Source organism: Protopterus annectens, chromosome 5.part0 (assembly GCF_019279795.1).
Source record: "Protopterus annectens isolate FY-2018-M chromosome 5.part0, PAN1.0, whole genome shotgun sequence".
In the NCBI taxonomy this organism is placed as follows: Eukaryota; Metazoa; Chordata; order Ceratodontiformes; family Protopteridae; genus Protopterus; species Protopterus annectens.
The window spans coordinates 1,644,703,231-1,644,724,662 of NC_056735.1; the positions used below are offsets into that span (position 1 = coordinate 1,644,703,231).

General features: G+C 40.0%; 1 protein-coding gene across 2 annotated transcripts in view; it reads left to right on the forward strand.

Moving 5' to 3' along the window:
• Positions 1-8,811: 8,811 nt before the first annotated feature.
• Positions 8,812-21,432, forward strand: part of DYRK1A (dual specificity tyrosine phosphorylation regulated kinase 1A) — a 2,602,610-nt gene continuing 2,589,989 nt past the window's right edge. The window contains exon 1 of one of the 2 annotated variants that reach the window (XM_044071432.1): positions 8,812-9,345. The gene's annotated coding sequence lies outside the window, so the exon portion shown is untranslated. Of the gene's footprint in view, positions 9,346-9,755; positions 9,777-21,432 lie in introns of those variants that run through there. The other variant, XM_044071433.1, reaches the window with a different exon arrangement.

A 21,432-nucleotide genomic window follows, 5' to 3' on the forward strand; every position in this document is an offset into this window, starting at 1 on the left:
TACCCAGGCAAGGACATGTACAGGGGAAACTTCACAAAGGGTTAGAAACAGAGATGCCTCAGCCCAGTATGGAGGGAGAGCTGCAGTGACAAGGGGGACCAAATGAAGAGTCTGAACATGTCCACAGACACTGGCAAGGAAGGTCTATACATTCAGCATAACAGACTGAAAGATACACAGACAGGAACTTAGTCATTAAATGCCAGTGAGCTATGCAAGTTCTACAATTTAGGTTTGAGAATGCCAAAGCATTCCAAACAGGTAACAAACCTGTAGCCTGATGTCACAAGTTTACTTCTGTAAAGGCAGGATATAAATTTATAAATGCAGCCTTTGTGTCTGTGGAAGTGGTAAAACAGTAATGCAAGAAATTTATGCTGCAAAATGAAAGAACAATGTGCATTACAAATTTAATTCCCCAAGGTATGGCTTGAGGGCCCCCCTCTCACAGTGGCAGTCTTAACGTATGCATAATGTGATTCTACAGTATTACTCTTTGTATGCTGAAAATTTAAACTGTAGTGTGTATATTCAATTGAAATATACTCTACAGCAAGGGGGGGGGGGGAAGTCTGCTTACAGAAGTTGCTGGAGTATTGAAGCTTTAATTAGTACAGCTGAAATTCACAGAGTAAGGCTGCTTGTTGGGGAGGCAAATGGATCCATGCTTAGACCTTTCAGTTATATGGAGTGAACTTCCATGTATTGTAGAGGATTTTTTTTTTGTTACTTGATATGAATCCTTGAAGTACCACATTGGCTGAAGCAACTGTACACACTTAAAAGTAATCAGCACAGCACTGACCAACTTTTACTCATCCAAACTAATGGGAGGCAAAAGTACAGTACTTTAAAAAAAAGCTAGTCAGAGCTGTAGTAATCTGCAACAGCAGAGAGAAACCCAGCTGGGACAGTGGATTTTAGAGGTACAGAAAAGAAAGCTTAATTTCCAGAGCATATGTTCCTTTTTCATTCTATTAAGCTATATACGTGGATTATTAATTCTTCAATTTTAAAGCCATGTAGCAAATACACTGTTGTGTGGGCATAACTACTGGAAAACTTTGGATGAATGGGTATATAAAAGTATAGAATTTGTTGCACTATGATAAACTGCACCCCAATTATCATGTAGCTGTTGCCATTACTCCTGATGAATTAACACTGTCATAACCATTTTGTGAAAATTTCAGTCAGAATGCATTTGTGAATTTCATACATGTTTTACTACACAGAGCCATTGCTTCATCTTTACGAAAGCTGTGTGAAGCGGTATTTATGATGTACCGGGAACTTCAGAACTTCTCTCAAGCTCTGCAAATGCAATATCTAAAAGCACACACCTCTTAGGCAGAGAAAGCGATTGAAATATATACTACTAATCAGCTTTGCTAAAATGCAAACTGCAGTGCTTTCTACCCTGATCAATCATATATATTTTATAAGCCTGCCTAAAAAAATTATAATACCATGTTAGACGCATCAATATAAAAACATTAATGGTAATGACTCCTTCCCACTGACTGGGAACGTGAAAGAGGTTTACAAGCACAGCAATACCTACACAGCTCTGCCCTTCCTGCAACTAACAAAGTTACCATAACCACAAGCTTTTCATCAATACCTGGATCGATACAGCAGTTACCCTCCTCCAATGGTATTCAGTGCCTCTGAATGTAACTGCAGAAACAGTACTGCCTTGCAACAGTTTCTTTTCAGACAGACAAGATTTTCCCCAAAGGATTGGATTCCTTCATTGTTTTATAACCAGAATTTAAATTATAACCATTTCCTTTGGTATCATGAAGAACATTGCTTATATTTAGAATTGCATGTTGCATGTGATAAATATACAACTTGTGCAGCACAGAATTATACATGCAGTGTGCACCCTACCCCCATACAGGTTCAACAATTTTTTTTTTCACTTTGTTCCCCACATTTCCATTGCTGCTGAGATGACAGGTTACAAGAGCAACAGGTATCAAAGGGAGGAACAGCACAAACCAGAAGCAGTTATCAACAAGGAAATAAAATGAACAAAATTAAATTGAATAACTACCTGAAACCAAAAATTTCAACCTACAGGCCCATCATACATCTAAGTAACAACAGATTGGGAGGTCTAAGGAATTTTATTACAGAAATTCATACATTTATTATTCAATTACATTAAAGGAACTGCATTACAGAGTGGAATAACTTTGTAGTAAAACTGTAACTGAATTAGTAGTCACTATTTACTGATAACAATTAGATTAACATTCCTACATGTGTCACTGTTTCGAGTTGTTACATTTAACATTAACACTTATAACTCAGTGGGTTGTTTACATTTTTTGCTCGTTTCCTATCATTTCTGTTCTGTTTCATGCAGATCCAGAAGGGTCCAGGAAACCTTGACAGCAGGCAGCCCACGGACAGGAACATTCACCATCATCTGCTACCAAAGGCCTGCTTCACAATGGAAGTTGGGGTTCCACCCCATGGATATCACAGCAAGCCAGCACCTTGAGCTTCAGGATATGCTAGAGGGTGCAGTGGACATGGGATGGGGTCCCTATGAAAGCCTCCTTACAGCAGGTTACAAGACTCACTGACCCAGTCAGCTCTGACCAAGAACTCAATCCCCTCAGGGTCACCAGGTTCATCACAACAGGGTAATATTTGAAGTTCAGGAGGAGAAAGATATTGATCAAGGAAACCTCCCCATCACCCCTCGTGTCAGTCCAGCACTTGCAAGTCTCATCTCCCCCTGCCACTATCAGCCCACATAATGTTTCCATTTGTTTTGGAGAGATTAACAGATGAGAGGAAGTCCCTCTCTCCCCCTACACACTCTGCCCTTCTTACTTTCTCAACTCATACAACCAAGCAAATGTATCAAATGGCAGTATATCCTCCCAAAGACTTATCCACCCATCCCCCAATTCAGCTCACACCCTGGGTTCTGTGCGTTTTCCTCGTCTGCTCTCCCCCTTCCATTTTATAATAACCACAACAGGGTGTCTATCCATGGACACCTTCAGACTGAAAAGTCTGGGCATAACCTTCTGGAAAGTAAAAGATGCATTTGACTTTATGCTCAGTACTGCTTGTGAAAAAATGCTGCACTAACTTTAGGCAGATTCAGATGCACCAGAGTTCATAGGAGGTTACTAAGCTGATGGGCCGGAGGTTCTTACAAGCCTAGCCAAGAGTTTATCCCCAAAAAAGAAACCTCAGTCAGCATGTCGCCCCTGTCAATGAGGGACAAAGGTGGAACTCCTGGGAGATTTTGTGGTTTCCCAGCCACTCAAGGTTGTGCTTGAAGAGGGTTGTAGGCATTTTGTGGTTTCCCAGCCACTCAAGGTTGTGCTTGAAGAGGGTCAGCGAGGTACTCTGACATGTATGGGAAGTCTATTCCAGAGATGGGGAAGCCTCTGGGAGACAAACCTGTCAGGCAGGTTTTGTTGATGCTGCCTATTAGATTTAAGACTTTCAAGGGGGTAATGCACAAGGAATTAGACTTGCGGATATGGAGCATCTCTAGTAGGGCAGGGTCCAACATTCCCTTGTAGACGAGACACTTCACCTCTGAGCAATCTGTACGATACAGAGTACAGTGATACTGATTTGAGTCAGTCCATGTAGGTTAGGTGTTGGGAGGCCATGGATTCTCTTTGTGAGGTATTTCTGTGGCCTTTCCAGTTGGTGCAGGTGTGTGGAGGTGTACATATCAAACAGGGCATTTTATTCAATTATAGGCCTAATGAGGGAGGACTACAGAGAGGCAGTAACCATTTTTTCTGAAGGCAACCACTTTACTTATGAGATGAACCAAGTAAAAGGCTTTTCTGACCTCTGCCACTACTTGGTCAAAATGTGAGATTGTTGTCAACCTGAATACCCAGGTCTCTCACCACAGGTTATTTGCTTAGGGGTTTGCCATTGATGTGGTAATCAGTAGGGGTCATGTTTTTGCAGAATGGTACAAATTTTTTTTGTATTTAACTGAAGGCCATGACTTTGGCACCAGTCATTTGTTGCTGCGAGAGCCTCTTGCAGTATGTTATCATTTGGGAAGTCAATGACAGCACCCAACTTAGTCATCTGCAAACTTGGTCAGCCACAGGCCCTTTGTCTCTGCCTGGACCTCTGCAAAGTAGAGGCCAAACAGTAGGGGTCGCAGGACAAATCCCTGTGAACACCACTAGTGACAGGTCTGCTGTCAAGAAGTGGTGGTGCCTATTTTGACCTTGTGAGTCAAATCAGTGACCCAGTTGGCCACCCACCTGACAAGATAGGGATTTATACCAAGTTGCATTAGCTTTTTGATGATGCCCAAAGTAGGGGATTATGTCAAAGGCCTTGGCCAAGTCAAGGTAAGCTGTATGTACAGACTCCCTCATCCAGGACCTTAGTGACCATCTCAAAGTCAACCAGACTGAATAGGCAAGATCTTCCCCCGACTAATCCAAATTGGGTGGGGTCAAGTGCTTGGAAATTGCCTATGTCCTTCTTTAGGATAAGAACAATAAGAACAATAAGAACAATAAGAACAACAAGAACAATAAGAACAACAAGAACAACAAGAACAACAAGAACAACAAGAACAAGAATAATAATATACTCGACTGATTTACAGATTAGACTTTTCAAGCTAACTGGGCGATATTCCTAGGTTGGTAGTGGCACCACCTTTGAGCAAGAGATGACAATGGCAGTTTTCCACTCTGCTGGAATTAAGCCTGTAATTAGGAGGTGGTTGAATAGGGTGTTCAGTGGCAAAGCTAGCTAGTTCTTGCTGGAGATGGTGCAGAATACAGCCTGGGATACTATCATACCCATGGAAGCTGTATTATTTGCCTTGGATAGGGACTTTGACTCTTGAGGTGGAGAAATTTTGCTCAGTTTACTGGACATTTCCAGATAAGGTTGGGGAACCAAAACTAGTGGTGCTTTAAATGCCGGCATGGCAGAACTTCTTAAATTCCCTTTACACATCTGTGAAGCATGCGACTATGAATACCACCTTATGGATTAACTCACTTAAACAAGCTCATATGATTGCTTTGTGTTGGAAAAATAGGATTAGTGTTTAAATTTGGCTTTTATAACTACCAAGTCAGACTGTTGCGGTAAGTCTATTGGATGCAACTAACCTAGACCTACCTGCATTCAGTTACTGCGGTTTCAATGTCTATACCTACACCAACTGGCTAAAGCACAAAGCCACACTAAACAAATTAAGCAGCTTTTTATCTAACTTTTCCAGTTAAAATCACCCCAGCTGCCATCCATTTAATGTCAGAACTAAGCTACATAGAAACAAGTGGTGTGAGCAGCTTGCGTTTCAAACATATACTTGTGCAAGACCAGACAAACCATACTATTACTGATACAGGAATGAAAAAGAACAGCCTAAGCAGTGTGCTACCCATGGCAAGAGTTATGCATTTTTAGGACAGTAAGTTACCAACAAAATTAAGACACGGCATTACCCATATTTCTAACTTCCTCAGCTATAGCTATGCCTAGCTTTATCTCCCAAATTCCCACAGCTACTGATAAATGGAACAAAAAGATGGAGGAGACGACCGCTATTAATGCACACAGGTAATGAATGCAGCTTACTTTTGCTCTTACATCAGAGTGTGTGTGTGTTCGGTGTCATATGCTGCATTTCATTGTGATAGTTTTCCCCCTTCATTTTGCTTCAAAAGTTTTCATCTTTTTAAATTAATCAAATTGCAGGAGGTAATCCATTATACTTGAGATGCTCATATTTCTGCTACAGAAGACAGCTGTTCAGCCCTAGGACTATAACATTTCTACAGAGCTAGTAAACTGATCCAACACACAAGATACACTGCACGTTCATACCATTCTATTCTGCCCCCAAACAATAGTGTGGATTTTGTCTGGATAATTTAAAGCCACTACGTGGAGGTTTTGCAACAAAAAATAAAAAGGAGACATCTGGGTGCATTTATTGGGTTTAATACACACCAACTATGCTTGTATTCTTGCCCCCTTTTTGGTCTTTCATATACTTCAGTAAATGCACATTAATGAAAAACTTTAAGAACTTTCCAAGTTGGCATAAACAAGTCATGCCCATGTTGCATTAACTCAAGTTTTGAGAACTGTGCAGGAATAACAAAAATGTCTGTAGAGAACTGTTATACCATAACACCAGTATCGTAACTTAAAATGATATGCTTACGAACCAGGATACACAACACACACACAAACTGTATTTCCCATTAGTTTTCTTTGCCAGGTAAACCCTCTCCTTCAGAGCTAGACAGTACCTGTCTGATTGCAGACAAAGATCACTACACGTAGAAATTGAAAAAAATAGTGTTTCGCCTTGAAATTGTACAAAAATCAGCACCAAAAGTACCACACTAAGTGCGTTTCAACTTCTATTCTCAAATGTGCACGTGCAGCAGTCAAGTTGGAGGTTTACAAAGTCAGTACTACTTATGGACTGGGGAGCACGCTGATGGAATTACAAATATTAGTCTGTTGTCAGAAGGGAAGGATCGAGAAAAATAGTGAGTCTGAGATTCCTTAGGAAAAAATGGAAGCGATTTTTCATTTGCAATGACTCCTACTTGCTTTCTACAGATATTGAACCATACATGAAGTCAAAAAAAAAAGATGAGAAATTATTTTTAATAAATAGACAACTTTGCGAGTTTCAGGTACTGTTTTCCTTTCCCAATTGTCGATGTGGCACTCGGCTTTATTCACCTTGATTATAAAAGGGGAACGCAGAATTACAGCCGCAGAAAAGGGACTATAACTTTATACAACAGAACAAAATAAGTTGTGAATTTTGAGTCTCGAAAGCTTTAGAACACCACTGGGCGTAAAAAAAAAGCTGCAGCATCTGGATATGCCTGCTATTCATAGCAAAATACTTTCAGGACATGCTAAGCAATACAAGGGAAACAAATTAAAGCCTTAGAAAATTTAATTTAGTACAGAGCAATGTGGAAAGAATCCAATAAAATTAAAAATGCCACCGAGTAAATTAGCAGGGAACTATATTACGGAGAATAAGATATTTCGTTTAGGGCGTTTGTTGCTGAATGTGCGCCACGCTTTTAATGTTAAGGTGGATTTTTGTAGATTCTAGATTTTGATATACAGTTTACTTCAGTGTTATTAAGTTGCATTAGTCATAGCACTCAACCTTCTATGTCCAAAATGAGGAACACTAGCCATCATAATGTGGAACGAATTAGCAAAATGTGGAGCACATACTAATGGGCTTACTAACAACTTCCACTAGGAAAGTCACAGGATGGTCAAAATAAGCTGGTTTTACTTAAAGATCTTTTAATGAGTTAATATACGATTCGCTTCTATTTACAACGGATTAAAAAAAATCCTAATACTGAATGAGGAACATGAACTTTTTAAGATCCCAAATGAGGTACGTTCCTCGTAATGAGGTACACTTGAGAGGCATGTTTTGCGTATCCTCATCTTTCAACATACACAACCCACTTCAGTTATATTACAGCTTACCAGCTACAATAGCTAGTAGGTCCTCAAGATAACCATTACGCACCTCCCTTTATTAAACAGCATCACTTTAATATACCTACAGCCACATAAAAAGACACAATGAAAAGCATATGTATGTACTTACACACGGTCATACCGCTTAACTGTCCAGATTTTTTTTTTACCTCATAGCTTCGGTATGTTACTCAGTTTGTGGTTTTCTTGTAAATCACTAAAGAATAAAACCACTGACGACTAAATCCACTAAATAATGACAGACGTTTCAGACTCAGTTATCCTCCAGGAAATGCATGGTAATACACAATCTTTCATTTAAAGAACTTTAATACTACAAGAACAATATTTAAAAGCCATCTTATTAAACTTCCTCCAGATTTTTTGTATTAAGAGGTTGAGGATTACGCACGTGACTCGTGCTCTACAACCTGCTAAAATACACATATTCTTATGCCTAGTTCCGCTGTTATCACATTTACCGCTAGCATACACTAATTTTAAATTTTTCTTTTTGTCCCAGTATTATTTCAGTCCCCCCACCGGAGGCGAAATAAGTACATATAGATCACTATTCTACCACGGATAACATTTTTTCACGTTGCGGGTATGTACGGAAGAAGAAACATTTCTCAAGAGTATATTATGCCGAAGCGGGAGTAGTTCCTCCCCTCAGTCTCCACCCATGTAAAAGGACAACAAAACAGAATTATTACCAAAAAATAAAGTTCGCCAAGCAAAACAGCTTCAGAACACAAGCATTTCATTCTGAAAGTCAAGCAGCTGACATGATTATTTTCGCTGTTGCAGCAAGTGGAGGGCGCGCAGTGAAGTTATTGTAAATTTTATAAATGCTTAACAGATATTTACAGCTCACAACTACATTTTAACTCCACACTTGGCTTTTTCACCAGTTATACAAAATCATACACAATTACAAAGTGAACACCACTTATCTCTCAACACACACCAATACAAAAACTGCGATAATTCACTAGTGAAGTATCCCCCACACAAACAAAGTGGACGCAACCTCCATACGAGTCTTCCTCATTTGTGAGCACATTATTCTCTCCTTACAGCGGAAGGAGTCACCAAAACGTCATATAAACCATCTCCCATATTAAGAAAACAGTACAATGTCGACAGTTACCGTGACTACAAGCTCGGCCTTTATTTTTAAACGTCAGACGGCATCTGGGGGTGGGTGGGGGGTTGTGAGTTGACTGACAGTTACTATAGTAACAGCCTCTGGCCACCGCCATTTTGTTACCTGCTTTTTTTTTTTTTTTTTTTAAATTATTTTCTTCCCGCCCGGGTAGTATTAACAAGTATAGTTTCTGGTTTTATTGTATATTTTTAGAAATGTGCATTTATATACTGCGAGTGCTGAATATAACAGGTGTCCTTTCCTTTTAATATGGGGTGCCCATGGAAGTTGCTCCCCTCCCCTTCTCTTACTGTGCCGGGCCGGTTCGCTGCGCAGGTTTGGAACGCGCGCCATTTTGTGAAATTTACAAAAAAATCTTCCTTTTAAAAACGGGACTAATGGATATCTATAAGTGGAGTTGGATTTTAATGTTACAACATAAGGATTTACAATTACGTCTGTAATCATGGGATTTATTCGATGGGGAACACTGCTGTCTACAGTGGTATTTTCTTAGTTTATAATCAGTTTTTGGAGGCGCTGTTGATTTGTAAATTGAAGACCTTGTCGGAATCTGGATTGCTTATAGAAGCATTAGATTTGTCTTGCTGACTTAAGACTTAAAAACATTTGAAGGGGATTTTATAAGTTCTGGAAGATTAGCAAACCCGAGACCGGTAAGTGCTCACCTTAACGCCCTGCGTTGTGTATTAAGTGATGTTTTGATGCCTGGGTGTATTATGAACGCGACACACTTTTGTATATCTGTCATTTGAATGATCCAGTAACCGGCAGTTACAAATTAGCGCATCTGAGCAGGGGGTGTGCTGCATACATGATTGTATAGATGGAAGGGTCAACAAGTCGGATTGTTCAGCTGATTCACGTGTGTACTGAGTGTTTTGTTTTGGCCTGGGATGACATGAACGATGTTGAGTTGAATGATGTTTCAGTATGGAGTGATTTAATGAGTTCAGTTACACCGACTGGCTTGCAAAGAAATTTTAAAGAATTGCAGTAGTGTCAACTGACAGCTGCTTTACCTATGCTGTAAAAGTGATCTGTAGCATACGTTGCTTTGCGGTTATGTCTTTACATTTACTTCCAGGTATGGGAACCCGGTGTTTTGAAGCAAATGATTTTCTGGACTGTGCTGTCACTCCTTGCTAGTGCGGTTTAAAACAGCTTGATAAAGTTACTGCTATTAAGTGCTGATTGTAACCAGATATGTAGTACATATATATAAGTATTATGCCAGTATTAATTTTGTCCTTGTCTGTTATGATCAAGGCCATAATAGCTCTAGGCCACTAGGTCCGTGCTGAACTGAAGTCAGATGTGAACCTCCTAAAAATGGTTCAGAGCTGAGCTATTATTCTAAGTGTCCAGATATTTTAGATGTGCTTTATAAACTACTGAACTGTTACTTTTGTGTTTATAAGATATCTGACGGTGATTGGTGAGGTAAAGTCTGTAGCCATACTTTATAGATGAGGTAGCTGTTTTGCTTTATGCTTTGGCATAAAGCTGCGAATACAGTTGTCCGTAAACCGCTCATTTAATCAAAATGTGACTTTTCTGACTTTTAGTGGAATTGTAACTAATACAAATTGCAGATTTCCCACTTTTATTGGATCTTTTTAACGTGCAGTAGTACTCTGGGGGATCCATAGGTTTCTAGTCCTTTTATAATACCGAAAGGTTCTGTGCACTTATTTCAGTGGTGCATCAGTGTAGTGATAGTGGGAAAGGGGCTTCTACATCAGCAGGTGTTGTGATTTGCTTCCTGGGGGGAGGGGTACATTTTTACTGTAAAACAAGAATGTTGCCCTGTCTAATTTGTTTGGGGTTGTTATATTTATTCGCTGTTGTGAGTTTTTAATTCAAACAAATAGCACAAACTGAGATATTAATTTATAGCTCCACAAGCAAACTTGTTGTTTAAAACTTGAATGAAAATGTTCCTAAGAAACTATTGCTACCTGCTGTCATCTTTCTTCTTTACTTGATGTCTTGCTGTCAACTTTAATGTTTACTTGATATCCTTTAACCTTTGTGCCGGTAACCTTTGCCTTGGTTGCCAGGATTTCTGAGGCTGTTTTGGATGAAAAACTGTGCTGTAGTAAAACTCTTGTAGAGAGAATACATTTATTTAAAGTGAAGTAAATGCTGTACTATAATTTTTATTTTTCATACTGTACGTGCATTTTGGGTTGTGTTTCAGTAAATACATTTTTGTGATAAGTGATATACACTGTTTTCCCCCAGGGCATGGCATGGAATTGTTTGGATAACTGGTGTTGCCCATTTCACTGCTTCTACTCATGGCCCTCTAGTTGTTATTGTAAAAGTTTTTTTATACTAAATTTTATTTTGAATTGTGTACAGTTTTGTCATTTGTTAATATCATACAATACAATTTTAGTTTAGTATAGAGTGCACCCAAATTGCTAACACATGGGTTTTTGCTGTTGGTCAGTCTGCTATAATTTCATAGTTGATCCATGGTTCTACACTTTATTCACTATGTATGAGTTTTCAGGTATGCTTTTTTATTTTTAAAGTGTGTGCGTGTGTTAAAGAATGGAATTCTGTGATTTCGTGGTGAGTGAGCTTGCAATGTTTAAAAGTTGTTATATTGTTTTAGTCTGGTAGCTGGTGCAGAGGGTTAACATGATATATTCTCTGTGATAGAGTTTGATTCCCTTTAACCCTCAGTTGCTTCCTGTGTGACCCCGTGCAAGTCACATAACCAGACATTGCTTCAGGGCTACCTTTAAATAGGGGATGCATGTCCAGTTGGCCTACCTGGTTAATGAGAATTATTGCTATTATAATTATTAGTTTTATTTATCTTTTTTTACATTTAAAAGTAGAAGTAGATAATACTGTTTGATGATTGTGGAGAAGGGTACCCTGTATTTTTTGTGCAGGTATGAAGTTCATGACTGACAGTGGCGTCCGTAATCTGTGACGCTGACAATACAAATCATCCTTGCTGTCAGTGATGCCATGGTTTGTGTAACGTTATGCTGCAAAATAGTCAGACTGTCTAAACATGGGCTAAACTCTTTTTTTTCTAGGCTTATTAAGGGCCTCAGGGCCAATAGCCTAGTAACCTCCAATGATCCTATAAAGTACAGCCTTGTTTTAACTTCCATCAGTTCACATTACCTTATGCAGCAAAATACATTGGTGTAAGTTGCAGTCTCTTCATAATTTGTAAACGTGACTTTCATCATCAACTGATTTGCACAAGTCTTTTCCTAGAACATGCATGCTGCCCCCCCCCCCCAAAAAAAAACTCTTGCCCACTTATAGTGGCAGAGATTTGAAGGGGATCGCAGACAGGCAGCCGGTTAACATGCATGGACAGGCAGCAGCCCTGTTCATAGCAGGTAGGATGCATGCTAAGTACTTAAATTGTATTGCTCTTTTACTGATATTTGTACAGGGAGGGGTCTTGCACCCCAGTCGTCTGCTTCCTCCCACCAGATTTTTGTTTTTTCATTACTCCTATAAAAACTTTACCATGGCAGGGGATTGAAGATGGTTGCAACTCCCCCCCTTTATGTGTACAGATCAACAATAGATCTGTGGAAAAGTGGCCCTCTCACCATTCTTTTTATAGGTTCATAGGTAGGTATAGGTTCATAGGTAGGTACTAGGCTATCTGCCTGAAGGCATTTATAAGCCTAGCGAGAATGTGTTGGCTTTCACCGCCCCCTTAGAGTAGTTCCCTGTGCTTCTGTCCAGCAGAGCCACTGAAGTGATCCCCGGGGTAAACTTTCTGTTTCCTATCCACTCATCAAGGTTTCTTTTGAAGAGTGTTAGCAAGGAGTTCTGCCTAATGTAGATTGGAATCTTGTTCCAAAGCATGGGAAGTCTCTGGGACAGGAATCTATCCCTCCAGCACATCCTATTTATTGTTGTGGTGAGGTTTAGATCCCTAGAGCGTGTGGCTCGAGGGGATAAGGTTTTCTTTAGATGGAACATGTCCATCAATTCTGGGTTGGACATGGCCTTGTATGTCAGGCAGAGATCACCTCTGAGTAGGCGGTATGCAACAGATTACAGCTGGAGGGCATTTGTTTGAGGCTAGTGATCCTCTTGGTGAGGTACTTCTGTGGTCTTTCCGGCTGTTGCAGGTGTCTTGTAAGGTACATCCCAAATGGGGCATTGTACTCTATGATGGATCTGAGTGATGAGTAGAGAGGCACAATGACCTCTCTTGATCTGGATGCGAACCCTTTTGTGATTAGGAGGGCCATGTAGAAGGATTTTCTAACCACTTTGGCAATGTGATTATCAAAGGTGAGATTACTATCTACATAGGTCCCCAGATCCCTTAGTAAGTCTCTCGTATTTAGGGGACTACCACCTATGTGGTAGTTTGTGGGTATTTTGTTTTTTCCAAAGGAGATGACTATGCACTTTTTGGCATTTAGCTTGAGGCCATGACTTTGACACCAGGTGTCTGTCTCAGTGAGACCCTTTTGGAGGATGTCTGTGTCAGCCGGAGAGTCAATTATAGCCCCTAGTTTGCAGTAGTCTGCGAACTTGGTCAGCCGTAGTCCTCCTGTGCTTGCCTGCAACTCTGAGAAGTATATGCCGAACAGGAGGGGTTGTAGGACTGAGCCCTGGGGAACGCAACTTGTAACCGGTATAGAGTCGCAACTCTCACCATGTGGGTTCTGTCCGTGAGCCAGTTGGCAACCCATCTTGTGACGTAGGGGTTTATGTTCAAGCTGGTGAGCTTGTCTATAATACCAGAATGGGGAATGGTGTTGAAGGCCTTAGCGAGGTCTAGGTAGGCTGTGTGTATCACCTTTCCCTAGTCTATAGCCTTGATAACTGTCTCGAAGTCCACCAGGTTTAGGAGACGTGATCTGCCCTTAAAGCTGAACTGGGTAGGGTCCTGTGTTTGGAGGTTCCCAATGTCTTTGTTAATGAGTTCCATGATGTGCTCCATAGCCTTGCAGACCAAGCTAGTCAGGCTTATAGGGCAATAGTTCCCGGGATCTGTTGTGGCTCCACCTTTGTGGAATGGAATAACCATTGTTGTGTGCCACTCTATGGGTACGTAGCCTGTGGCGAGGCTGAGTTTGAACAGTGTGTTTAGGTGAGGGTCTAGTTCATCTTTGAGCGCGTATAGGATGCAGCCTGGGACACCATACGGTCCCATTGATGCTGTGTTTTTGGCTTTGGAGAGGGCTGTTTTAACCTGAGTGTCTGATTTCAGGGACTCTACATTCTTCTGGTATGGTTATGGGCCCTTTTGGGGGTGAGAGGGGGGTGAAGTTTGCACTACATCTGTCTGCCAAGATGTTGGCGATATCTGTCCGTTCAGTGTATTTTGTGCCATTTTGCACTAACTCCGAGCAGATCTGAGCATTGCCATTAGTTTGTGATCTCTAGGTGTGTTTAAAGTCCTGAGGTTATTGTTGAGTAGTGAAGTTGCTTTTTGTAGTCCCCAACCTAAACTTTCATAGGTTCATATTAGGCAATAGAGTACACGATCATGTGATGCACAGCTGTTGCAGACCACTTGTTGCTGCTGCTACTACTGCTATCCATAAGGAACTGTGGGGCTTGACCGAAGATGAATTTATGGTTACTAATTCAAGTTAGAGGCATGGGTTAATATGGAGTGGGGGCTTATTTCACAGGTTGGGTGGTCTTTGGAAGAGGTATCTGTCTCACCAGCAGGTCAAATTTATATTACTGCGTAGATTTAGGTCCCTAGAGTGGTTTCTGTCCAAGGTCAAGTGACTTGGGTTTGTTTGCCACCTTGTAGGCCAGGTGGAGACTGCCACTGCATTCTTTTTTAACTTTTATCATGGCAAAGTTTTATATGTACTGTATAACTAAGGTAGCTTATAGTTGCATTTTATTTTTCCCAGGTTGAACCATGTGCTTGTAAGTATATACCAAAGGGAATAATTTTGTTTGATTTCAGGTCTAGTAAGGGAAGAGAGGAGAGAAGAGAAGTAGAGGGTGTCTGTAACCCTCTTGGAGCCAGAAGATATTCTATTAGTGATTAGCTGGGCTAGGCAAATTACAAATAATATGTGTTGGTCAAAGATGAGTTTATTGTGCAGGAATCAGTCCAGGCTGATGCCAGTATCGGTTTTTGAGTAGGTCATTGTTGCTGCTGTAGTTGCAAGGGGGATTTTTGTTTATCAAAAAGTGCAGTGCTTTTTTTTCTTTCTGAGTTGAGCTCCAATCCATTGTCAAAAACAACCATGATTTTTTACAGGTCAGGCCCTCTTGGAAAATGTGAATGTCATTTCAGGTGTTGATGACAGCTCTGTATTCAGTCATCAGCAGTTTCTGACACAAAACAATATGAAAGTTTCCTTTTTAGTATATGAAGCATGATGTTCAGTGTTAATACATTTTTTTGTCACTTATGTCCCCAAAGCTGCAGCATTCCATTTAGTGAATATATAAATTTAACAAAAGGCCCAAATTAAATGTTTGTTGGTGAAGGAAGGGGTCTGTGCCCACCAAACTCTCAAAATCAATACTCTAAAGATGTATTCTTTTGCTTCTCCAGACTGAACAATTCAAAAAGTACTTGGTTTTACTGCTGAAGTATTTTTTATTTCATATATGTTTCAGTTAAGTTCATTGGTTCTGTTTATACATACATTTGTAAATACTGGGTGTTTAGGGGATATTGTAATTTTGTCATTCATTTTCTAAATACTTTAGTTTCTTGATGGTTTTAGTGTAGTGGGTAAATAGGGTGGAGCAGACTTCTCTATCCTTAGCATCAGTTTCTGGGTGATTGTAAAGGTATAACTTGCATTCCCAGCCCATTTGATATAATTCCTCTAGCATATCCAGGATGTATCCAGGGGCTGACTTCCATTGACTTGTGCCTTTTACAACTCCCACAGTAGATGCCTGGGAGCATTGTTACTAGGTGTCCAGCCCATCTCAACTGACTTCGGTCAATCTGATTGAGTATTAACTGTATTTTCCAATCTTCTTGGATTGCTAGTCTAATCACTTTACCACAGAGAACAAGTCTAGGTGTCTTGCAAGATTTGTGACACCAAACAGGCTCTAGGTATTCAAATACCACTAAACTTCATAATAAAATAAAAGCACATATGGGCTGGTGCCACAGGCACACCACCAAAATGTACAAATACGTATATACAAAAACTTCTTTAACACGTTTTTCAAATAAGAACAAATGTTCCAGATTTACTACCAAATGGCTGTAACCATTGTGTGATAACACCAGCCTGTCTAGTTCAGAAATTATTTTTTCTCTTTCCCCTTCTCTCTGAGTTTCCTTGGTGTAATTGTGGGTGTACATGGAATGGGATCACAATTTTCTGGGGTGGGTTTCTCTGAAGAGGTCTAGTGTCTTTTTAAGTAGTATGTATGATTTGCTAAATGATCTGATCTCGGTAGTGAGGGAATACTTCTTGGTGTCTAAATCAAAAACTTTCACCACCTAAATCCGCTAGGGTTGGGCTATGGTTGTCATTGTTGCTCACCATTTGTAAAAGGTTTAAACCTTGTTGACCCCTGTAAATTTAATGTTGGTCCCCTAGGTAGAGTATGCCATTTTATTTCTATATTGTTTATCCTTTTCATTTTTTTTTATATATATAAACATCATTTTCACAGTAATTTTATCAAACGTAATTGTACAAATTATGGTATTAATCAAACTGTAAATCACGCTTAACCCTTTATTTCCTTCATCATTTTAGAAATAAAAAAAATATTCAATTTAATAAGCACCTTCATCAAGTCCAACCCCACACTGGTCAAATAAATCCATAATGTCTTTATAGAATGGGCAATTTAATGTCCATACCATTTGGAAAAGTCAAAACCCACAGACCTTTTGATAGTATTTTAAGCTTAAGATAATGACCGAGATGCTCATTTTTAATTTGTAAAGCTGTAAGTGTAGTTTGTTTTCAAAATTTAAAAAATGGTTCTCTTCAAAGCTGAAGCATTACTGTTTGTTGTATTTTGTTAGTTTGTATAATCTTCTCAAATTACATAATTTAATGAAAATTCATAGGTATTATTTATCCAGGAAACCAAGCTGTGTTCTGTGTGATTCTCGGAAAATATCTGATCATCCTATACTTTTCTATCAGGGAAAAAAATTACATTTTGAACCACAATCTGGGACTGTCTTGAACCACAACCTGGGACTGTTTTGAACACCTAGATCCCTTTTGCCTATTGTTCTGGGTATGATCCATCATTCCAGATGTTCCTGGCCGCTCATAGGAATCCTTCTCTTTCTCGTTAGTCTGTGGAAATGCTCTGCTATGGGAAGATGAAATGTTCTTTAAATTCTTCTCTGCCTGCAAAAAAGGAGCCAAATTTGAATTTACTTGGGATAGATTTTATAAATTAATTTTCCTTGGAATCTTGAAGTGTTCATTTGTTAATCCATCTCCTGACTGTTATCCAACAGCTGATTAATTTTCTATATGTAGTTCCATAATTCCAGTTTGAACTGCCAAATTGACTTAACAGCAAATGGGTACCATGTATGTAAATACCACTGTACCACATATGGACTGACACCACACGAACATTACCAAACATGCACAAAAATGTAGCTTTTCAAATAAGGTGAAATGTTCCAAATTTGCTTCCAAATGGCTGTCAAGGAAGTAATTTCTGAACTGGATGGGTTGAACTGGATGGGTTAGTGTTATCTCACAATAGTTTTAAAGTTAATTATTGCCAGTTGGTAGTAAATTTGGAACATCTGTCCTTGTTTGAAAAACATAAAGTTTTTGTGTATACATATTTGGTGATATGACGTTCCTGTGGTACTAACCCATATGTTTTTTAAATGGAAGTGTCCTGCAAAAGAACCTTCTATTAAGTATTCTTAATTTCATGCTTTGGTCTGTAGTCCGAACATATGAAAATATTTTAGTCAAAATATATGAAAATATTGAGGATGGGGGAGTAAACTGGTGAGTAAATTAAAAACAAAAAAGTTCTTTATGTGCAGTAAATGTAGTAGTACTATTACTGTGGGTGGTGAATCCATTTGCTGTTCAGTCTCTTTAAGTCCCCTCCATTTTCTTTGTTGACCAAGGCACCTGATATAGCTGCTGCCCTTCAACTTTTAGAGAGCTATCAACTCTTTCATTTTTTTTTTTGACATCTTAAAAAAAATGGTAACGTGACTGTACTTCTCTCTTGTTTTTCTCTTAAGGTAACATTTTATATTGATGTTATGCAGCACGTGTGGATGGATATATTATATATATTTTTATATAAAATTTTATCCACCCATACCTGTACCCTACTGTGCTACACACTTTAGTAACACTAACCATGCACCTGTGCTACTCAGTACTGTGGAAAATACCCATACTCCTCTTCCTCTACCTCTCCTACACCTCCACCACTATAAACTCACACCACATCAATCATTCTCACTAACCTACACTCCCTCTGTGCTGCCTCTCTCCCAACAGCCACCCTTTCTCAAACATTAACCCACAACTCTTCAAGTACTGTACCACTCTACTACATCCACTCAAACACTTACAGTGGGGGACTTTGGGTAATGAGACTGTAAGATGCCACAAATTAATTATTAAACTAAGACTCATTCTACTGCACTCTCTCAAACAAATTAAACTCCAAGCCGACATCCACCCCAACCCAGGACCCAACAGCTGCTCACTGAGCCAACTTACTCCCCCTGTCTCCACTACTAACCCCACGTATTTTTCTATCCACTCACAATCTACCTCTCCCTACCAAATATCTCAAATTCAGACCTACTATTCACTAACTTCAACCTCCGTAGCTAATAATTTCAATGCTGCCCTCTCTACCTACCATCCTGATATAGCTGTTGTTACAGAAACCTGGCTAAAAGACAGACTGGCTCTACATAAAATACACTAACGTCATCACTCCTGGTTATAACCTCATTAGACGTGACAGACTAAACAAAAAAGGGGACGGGGTAGCCATTATATCCAAGGGCACCCTTAAGGTCGTCCAGCTAACTTGCATCCCTCCCCCCCCCCCCCGACCTGCCAAACTCTGAGATCCTTACTGCCCGCCTGGACATCAACCCAAACAAATCAATAATTATCATAGCCACCTATCTCCCTCCTGGTAATAACCTACCCACCATAGAAAGCCTGCTTGCCTGGGCATCTAGCAATTTTAACCATAAAACTAGCATTCTTTGGGATTTCAACCTGGACTGGCACTCCTACTCACCCAACACCCCCACCAAATTTCTGAATCTATTTAACTTGACCCAAACCATAACTTGTCCAACCCGCATAGATAAGCACACCGAGAAACAAATCAACCTTAGATTGGATTTTAACAAACAAGCCCAACCTTTGTTTCTTTGCATGGTGCCTCCCTGACTCCCTCAGTGATCATAGCCCAACCTTCTTGCACAGAAAACGAGTCCATAACCTACAAATACATCAGTGACACAAAAAAAAAATTCTCCCCTACACTGTTCAATCACCTGCTGCAACTTTCTGACTGGGGTCCACTTAAAAAACCTCCAACTAGATACGGCAGTACAGTATTTCAACAAAATCTTCCTTGATATACTTAAACTTGCTTCAACCGGAAAAGTCTGCCCTCACTATCAGCAGCTTAGAAATCTAACAAAAAACAACATATCGGGGAAGACCAACAAGACTACTACTGTCCTGTCAACAGTGTCATCAATCCAACCTCCAAAAATTTTGGTAAAGCATCAACTGCCTCCTTAATCCTGGCCACTCCTCAACACCTGCCCCTACCTCCTCAGACAACTCTGAGCCAATTTCTACAGAATTCAACTCTCATTTTATTAATACTATTACCTGTCTGCTAGGCAACCATCCCAGCAAACCTATTTTCCCTTCTACAACTAGTAATCACCCCACCTCCGTCATTTTTCTCCATCCAAACTAACTACATTAAAGCTCTCCTAATCAAGTTAAAACCCTGCTGTGTTGCTGCTGATCTACTTCCAAATGAATTCCTAAAAATTGCTGCTCCATCTATAGCCTACCCCATATCAATCCTGATCAACCGATCAATTTCTGAACAATATGTCCCAACTCTTTGGAAAATATCTCATATAATTCCCCTCCATAAGGGTGGGGCATCCAAAGAGCTTACAAACTATTGCCCCATATGCATTCTGTCACCCCTTGCAAAAATACTAGAAAAATGTATCCACAACTAACTCCTCCACCACCTCCTAACCCACAACCTGTTAACCAGTTCCCAGCACGGCTTCACACCCAAACATAGTCCCAGCACTGCCCTGTTATCATTCACCAGCTCCATACATCTCTTACTAAATGAAAGACAACTTGTCTCCTCTATCTTCCTCAATATGTCCATAGCTTTTGACGCAGTCTCCCATGAGCTACTACTGAACAAACTTTCTTCCCTTGGTCTTTAGCCCACCTCCCTAAGCTGGTTCTGTAGCTATCTCACTAATCGTCAGCAAGCTACCAAATGGGGAAAACAGTCTTTCCACCCTCCTACCCATCTCAGTTGGCGTACCCCAAGGCTCCATACTGGGCCCACTCCTCTTTAGCATATTTACAAATGACCTCCGTTCCGCTACTAACCATGTCTCTATTGTACAGTATGCTGAAGGTTCCAGCATTATCTGTTCAGCCTCAACTCCCCAAGAACTTCAGGCAAAAATGCAGTCTTCCTTTTAAGATCTAGAAAAACATCTAGCCAACCATCAACTTATTCTAAACCCAAATAAAACTAAAATAATAGTCTTCACAAATAACAAATTAACACATTGCCAACCCCCACTCTCCATCCTCTCCTCCAGTGGAACCAAGTTACTTTCAACTGACCAAACTAAACTTCTAGGCTTAACAATTTACTCTCATCTAAAATTTGATAAACATATTTCACTGTCTATCAAAAAAGTGCATACCAAACTAGGAGCACTCTATATAGCAAAACCATTTCTAACCAACAATGCCAGGCTGGCTACTGTCCAGTCTCATCTGCTCTCAACTCTCCTCTCTGGCTCTCACATTTTCACCAATCTGCATAAGAAATATCTCGATAATCTTGAAACTTGTTACAACAGAATAGTAAAATTTGCAACCAGTCATCCTCATGCAACCCACCACTGCACAGCCCTGTCTCAGCTAAACTGGCTTGAACTCCTTAACCTTTTATCCCACAACCAACTTACCATAGTCCACAAAATCATCCACTATCCCAAAGACCTCCCTGCACTGTAACTTAGTTCAACCTAACTGTAATCCCAGACCTCTCAGATCATCAGAAAAACTAATGCTAAACATCACCTGCTCCCACAACCTTCACTGGGACTCCCTCTACTCTTACAAAATTGCCAAGTTATGGAACACACTTCCTCAGTCAATCACAAAAAAACCCCACAAAAAACAAGAATTCAAAAAACTCCTAAAACAGCACCTAGCAAACCACTGGCTTTGCACCTGCCATAATTCAAGTTAATACCATCCAAAAAATCCCTCAACTGCCCCCCCCCCCCTCTATTCCTACCTCTGTCAGTCATCACACCTATGAAGACAAAACTCTACAGCTTGGAAGTGAGCAGTCTGCTCACTAAACTTTGCTTACAACTGTATGCTCTCCCACATACTGGTAACCACATGCAATCTCTATCTTCTCAGAAACAGTTTGTCCAATAGTCTATCTACAGATTTAACAGGATTCTGTTTAACTGTATTATTTATAATTGTTATGCTGTACCATGCTTA